Source organism: Ptychodera flava, unplaced genomic scaffold (assembly GCF_041260155.1).
Source record: "Ptychodera flava strain L36383 unplaced genomic scaffold, AS_Pfla_20210202 Scaffold_31__1_contigs__length_3010019_pilon, whole genome shotgun sequence".
Taxonomy (NCBI): domain Eukaryota; kingdom Metazoa; phylum Hemichordata; class Enteropneusta; family Ptychoderidae; genus Ptychodera; species Ptychodera flava.
Genome location: NW_027248353.1, coordinates 311,123 through 317,122, shown reverse-complemented (window position 1 = coordinate 317,122; position 6,000 = coordinate 311,123).

The window sequence follows — 6,000 nt, the reverse complement described above, 5'->3', positions numbered from 1 at the left end:
GCAAATAAACATTATAGTGGCGTAGAAAGCCTCTGGTGGGTTGGGGAACCTCTTTCCGATTTTATATTATCGTTTTCGTTACATCAGAGTTCACCTATGAGGCCAGTCCTAGAGTTAAACATTGACCTGTCCTGGAAGCCAACTGGGACAAGTCCTCGGGTCGAACTGGAACAAGTGCTGGAAGCCAACTGGGACCGGTCCCTGAGTGCATTTTGAGCAAACGGTGGAACCAGTTGGCGGTCCTGGAAGCCAACTTGGACCAGTCGCAGAGTGCATTTTGTGCCAACTGGGGGTCCCTGTTGACGGTCCAAATGGGGGATTTGAGATACCCTTTCTTACCTCAGAAATGTCACACATTGCATAAGAACGCCATCGCTAGCTCAGTTGGTAGAGCGGTGGACTGTAGGGGTCCCAGCATTTTTATCCTTAGGTCGCTGGCGCATATTTGGTTTCTGTCATGACAATTTATTTAATACTCATATTTGTTTTCATAAGAATGTTCTTTCCCTCCAATCCTGTGTTCTCAGTGCTGCAACGACATTTTCTGTATCAATAAAAGTATTAAGACAAAGCTTTCTGACCAAGTTATTGTTACAGCAGAAACTCGACATATTATCAGCTTAAAATTTGTTTCCTTATAAATTAAATCCGATAATATGTTTGTATTTGCACCAGCTGTCTCTGCGATCAAAGTAGGGCTAATGACACAATATGTACAATTGATCATGTAATTTGAACAACATGTATTTTTTATAATACTGCGCAATGTTTTTTGGCAAAGAACTGTATAAGAGATACACATGAATTACGTTCCCAACAATCTTCGAAACCATCCTACGTCCTTTATTCCTGAGTGATCTAACGATACATTTAATGTACTCTAACCAATAGTAAAATAACTTTCTGACCCTACCGTGTAACTTGAAGTTCGTACAATGTACTGCTAAACGGTAGAATGATTTATTGGTTTCTATTTGCTTTGCTTTGCATTGTGTACCAGAAGAGAGAAATTAACAAGACATGACTTCAAACTTCTTCGAAACCTGTCAGTAGAACAGTACTACATTCCCTGCGGTCAATACAACCTGAAAACCTTCATTGCTTCTCCTTATACTGACATGCATTACAATTCATTTATTAATTTTACCAGATTCCAACTGTCATCTGTATGTTCATTTACTTTCCGAACAACCTCGAATAGAGCAATTGATATTTATTTTTGAACCAACCTATTCATCGGCTGCGCATTCTGATCAAAAAAGGATAGATCAGCACAAGAATGCACTAAAACAAGTAAGTACTTGGAAAAGCAACTATGTCGCGATATTGCTGAAATGCTCTGCGGACTCTGTTTTATGACTGGAATTTTAGATGATGTAGCAGTAGGTGGAACTATCTTGTTTAACATCTTAATAGCGCATGTTATAGAGAAACGTCAAAGCAGTCTATAAAGATAGTCCAATAATGAATTATAGTTCGTTTCTGCGCCATATACAAGGAGGAGGAATAATCTGATTTTTGTCGTATTGAAAGACACTGTATACAGTGAGAAATCTAGACAAGATTTTCAGCTTTGTGTTGACATGCCACTTGATTTGTCAACCAATAACGTTTAATTATTGCAATATCTCTGCAAAATAGTCTCAATAAGCTACATATTTTTACACCATGTAGTTTGTTTCATACAGAAATCAAAATCCTGTAAATCTCCAATTACTATTCAGTTACAGAAGACTCAAGACAGTTGACGCTTATGTAGCTGTTTTTTTTAGCTTTGTACAATATATGCACCTGAAGTTTATCGCTATTGTTTTTCTTGCATAACTAATATAGACTGGCGCTACTTTTAAGTGGTAAATGTCATTCAAAAATTAATGAGTAGTCTCTTGCGTACAATTTAATTTAATGTATACATAAATTGAAGGTCCGACGACTTCCCAAGTAAAATATCAAATATTCTGGGAAAAGTATATACCTGTAAATTTAACATTATGTACTGACTTTAGGGAGACCAAAAGGAGGCACTCGAATCAAACGTTTTCTATGACCCGAGATTGAATCGTTAATAAGACTCAAATAGCGATTATTAATAGCAGGCTTTTCTATTTCAGAATGGCACACTCAGTCTGCTGATTTGAAACATAAGAATATTTATAGTTGTTTGATGTAAGTTTTTCTACAAGCAGCAGATTACATTAAAAGAATGTTTTTCTTCGGGATAATACATGTGAGTCTACGGTAATGCTGTGAATCATGGGACTGCACCTGCATCGTTGTAATTCGACAATACAGACTTTGCGGTGTGAGAAATTAGGAAAATTATCAAAGTTAGCTGCGCCATTACTTGTTTTTTGCTACAGAGCTTGTTTCCTTCACAAGTGCTGCGTAATGGTTGTAGGGCAGAGTCATGAGTACCAGTGGGTACGATGATCAGTTAGATTACACACGTGTTGACAAGCAGGCAAAGAAAACAAGAAGCAGACAGCGTAGAATTACATGGTTCAACCCATCCTACGTTAAGAGTGTGAAAACCAATATGAGAAAGGAATTCTTCCATCTCCTTGAGAAAAAAATTCCTGGACGATTGTAATTACATAAAGTTCTCAACAGAAATACGGTCCAATGAAGCTACAACTGCATACAGAACATGGACAGTATTATAAAATCACACAACAAAGGGGTCACCCAGCGCAATGATAAAAAAAACTAACTGACGCTATGTAAATGCCGCATCAAGACCATTTGCCCACTCCAGGGAGCTTGCCAGTGTAAATCTATAATCTATGAAGCTACTGTTACAAGCGACACCAATGAGGCGAAACATTATATCGATATAACTTACGACACATTTAAAACACGCTGTGCAAATGCAACCTTTGTCTTACAGAGAAGCTATTCATAATCAATGCAGATAAGTCAGTCTTTTAAAAAAGCTTTCCGAATTGGTCTCCAAGTACGACACGAAAACAATTTTACTTGTCTAATTTCAATCCAACCTACCAAATCAAATGGTTTGACCAAACCTGATACTTACATGTAAGCACCTAGAGCAAATTTCATACAACAAAATCTATCTATCTGACGGAGGTGTTTGCGTGAAACTCGAGTAATAGGTACCAAAAATATTATATATATATATATATAATGTTATATATATATATATATATATTATATATATATATATATATATATATATATATATATATATATATATATATATACCTGCGACTGCCAGAATTATGGAAGAAGGCTTGTTTAACCAATGATGATGACCTATTTTTAAGCTTGTTATGCGGGATTGTGGTATACAGTACAAGTTAATGGGTGGATTGAACTGAACTGCACTTGCTGTTGTTGGTTTTTTAAGCAAGCAATAAGTCTCGGTTAGAATAATTTTCACATATCAAAATGAGATTCATTTTCATTCCGACTAAAATTTTAGGTTTGATTTTTTCTCGAAAGGAAAATCAATTTAGCTTTATTTTTTATTTTGTTTTTAATTTGTCTTAGCAAAATAAATTAATTTTGTTTCGATTTTCATTTTTTTTCACTTTTTAAGAGCATAGTAATTCTTAATTAAGCTTCGTTCTGATTTAAATTTGATTTTGAGCTTAAAAATTAAAGTCATTTCGTTTTTCATTTTCATTTTAATTTTTACTCAGATTTTCACTTTGATGTATGTTCTGATTTTATTTGATTTTCGTTTCATAAACACCCACACCCACAGCCATATTTATTCCAAAAATGGTACCCACTGACAGGGATTTCCTTGACAAATTTTGGGTATTTTCACCTCTAGTTTGTCGCATGTGAATTTTTTCTACAGCATGAGACATATATTCGTTATCGACATACTGTGAGGGTATTTCAGATGAAAAGCGACCCATGTTTAGGGGTTTTTCTTGAAAAAGTGTCCCATTGGGGCTGCAAATGCCTTTCCGTAGGAGTGGGCCCCCGGGCGCTAAAACTGCAGAGTCATGACGGAAAGTAGCCGATTTTTACTTGCGATGAATCCTTTTGTGCGGCGTTTCCTCTAATTATGAAAGTATATTAAATTTGTTTCTATGTCGAAACAAATCTAATCTCCATTTTCGAAATGACTCTCGTTTTCATTTTGATTTTGATTTTCAACTATTTGGATTTTCATTTTCGTTTTTCAACTTTGACCCTTAACCTTTCAATTGTCATCTGATGTCTTTGGACCATTTACAAGGGTTATGTATTTCTGTATATATAAACCAACGATCAAGACTGTACGTGTATGACCACGTGCACGTCCAACCCGATCCTGAGACGCAGAGACACATGGACATTACAAATAGTTGCTCTTTGGTTAACTGTCAAACTGCTAATCTAGTCATTATTTTATATGTGATTTAATAGCTTGCTTAAACTGCCGTCTACTTTAGATTTATAGTTTTGGTGGTAGTTTGTAAACTCATCAGAAATCTTGATCTATAATGGTAACTAAATGAAAAATTGCCTACATGCAGTGTTTTATTTTTTAAAATTTTAATTAATCAAATGGAATAATGGAAATGGTATAATACTATCTGTTGACTGATGTAAGAAAAAGTAATCTGAGAAACCGTCGGCGAGTCCGCCATACGAAAAATAATGAATGACAAATTCTCTCTTTTAACTGAATAGTTCGTAAACATTAAACATTAGATCTCTGAAAAGGGGTGCACTTCGGGAATAGGGAGGATTACATGTGATATTTTATCTAATTATGAGGGGACATAGGTGCAGTCTTCTGACACATCGGCTCCGAGGGTGATAAAAATTCTTGTGTAATTGGTCAAAAATCACCCAGTTCTTGGTGTGGGATATCATTAGTACTCAAAGTTGGTGTTGGTGAAATCTGATAAGTATGGGTATCACCGTACAGCAGTGGAGACTGAGAATTGGTTGCTTCCAACAACCCTTGGCGAAGGGACTGGCAGGCCATGTTGGATTCATTTTACATGCAGTGCCACCTGTTACGAGTCTCATTGTTCTGTTGTTGCTAGTTGGTCTCATCGTCCCTTTGTTTAAGAAGGGGGATAGGAGTGACGTGAATAATTATCGTGGAATCACACTTCTTTCTTTAATTGGAAAAACGTTTTCATCTATTATTTATAACCGTTTAAATAACTGGGTTCAAAAGAACTGCCCTTTGAGTGAATATCAGGCAGGTTTTCGCAAAGGTTATAGTACGATTGATAACATGTTCATATTGGACACCATTGTTAATAGATATTTTGGTTTGAAAAGTCGCCTTTATTGTGTTTTCGTTGATTTTGAAAAGCGTTTGATCGCATAAATCATTGTATGTTGTATTATAAATTGATAAAGAATGGTTTACATGGGAAATTGTTTAAAGTTATACAATCTATGTATAAAAATATTTCATCAAAAGTTCGAACACCAGACGGAATTACACAAGCTTTTAAATGTGCTTGTGGTGTTCAACAAGGCTCTATTCTATCACCTTTATTGTTTACTTTATTTATTAACGACCTTGAACAACACTTAGAACAACCCTTTGTGGGAGTATATGTAGGTTTGTTGAGATTGTTTCATCTCTTGTTTGCTGATGATTTAATTTTATTTAGTTATAATGCTATTGGATTACAAAGACTTTTGAACAATCTTTCGAGCTATGCATCTAAATGGAAGCTTAAAGTTAACATCGACAAAACTAAAGTCATGGTATTTAGAAAAGCGGGTCCTTTAAGAAAATATGAAAATTGGTTTTATAACGGGGTTAAGCTTGACGTTGTCTCAAAGTTTAGTTACCTTGGTGTCATGTATTCTAGTAGTGGTCTTTGGGGTGTTGCCCAAAAAACAATATCAGAACGTGCCTTTAAAGCAACGTTTGCCTTAAAGAGAGCGTTAGCAAAGTTTACGTCCGTAAATCCGATCATTGTGATGAAAATATTCGATTGTAAAATTTTGCCTATACTTATGTATGGGAGTGAAATTTGGGGTTTTCACATTGCAGATTGTGTGGAAAAA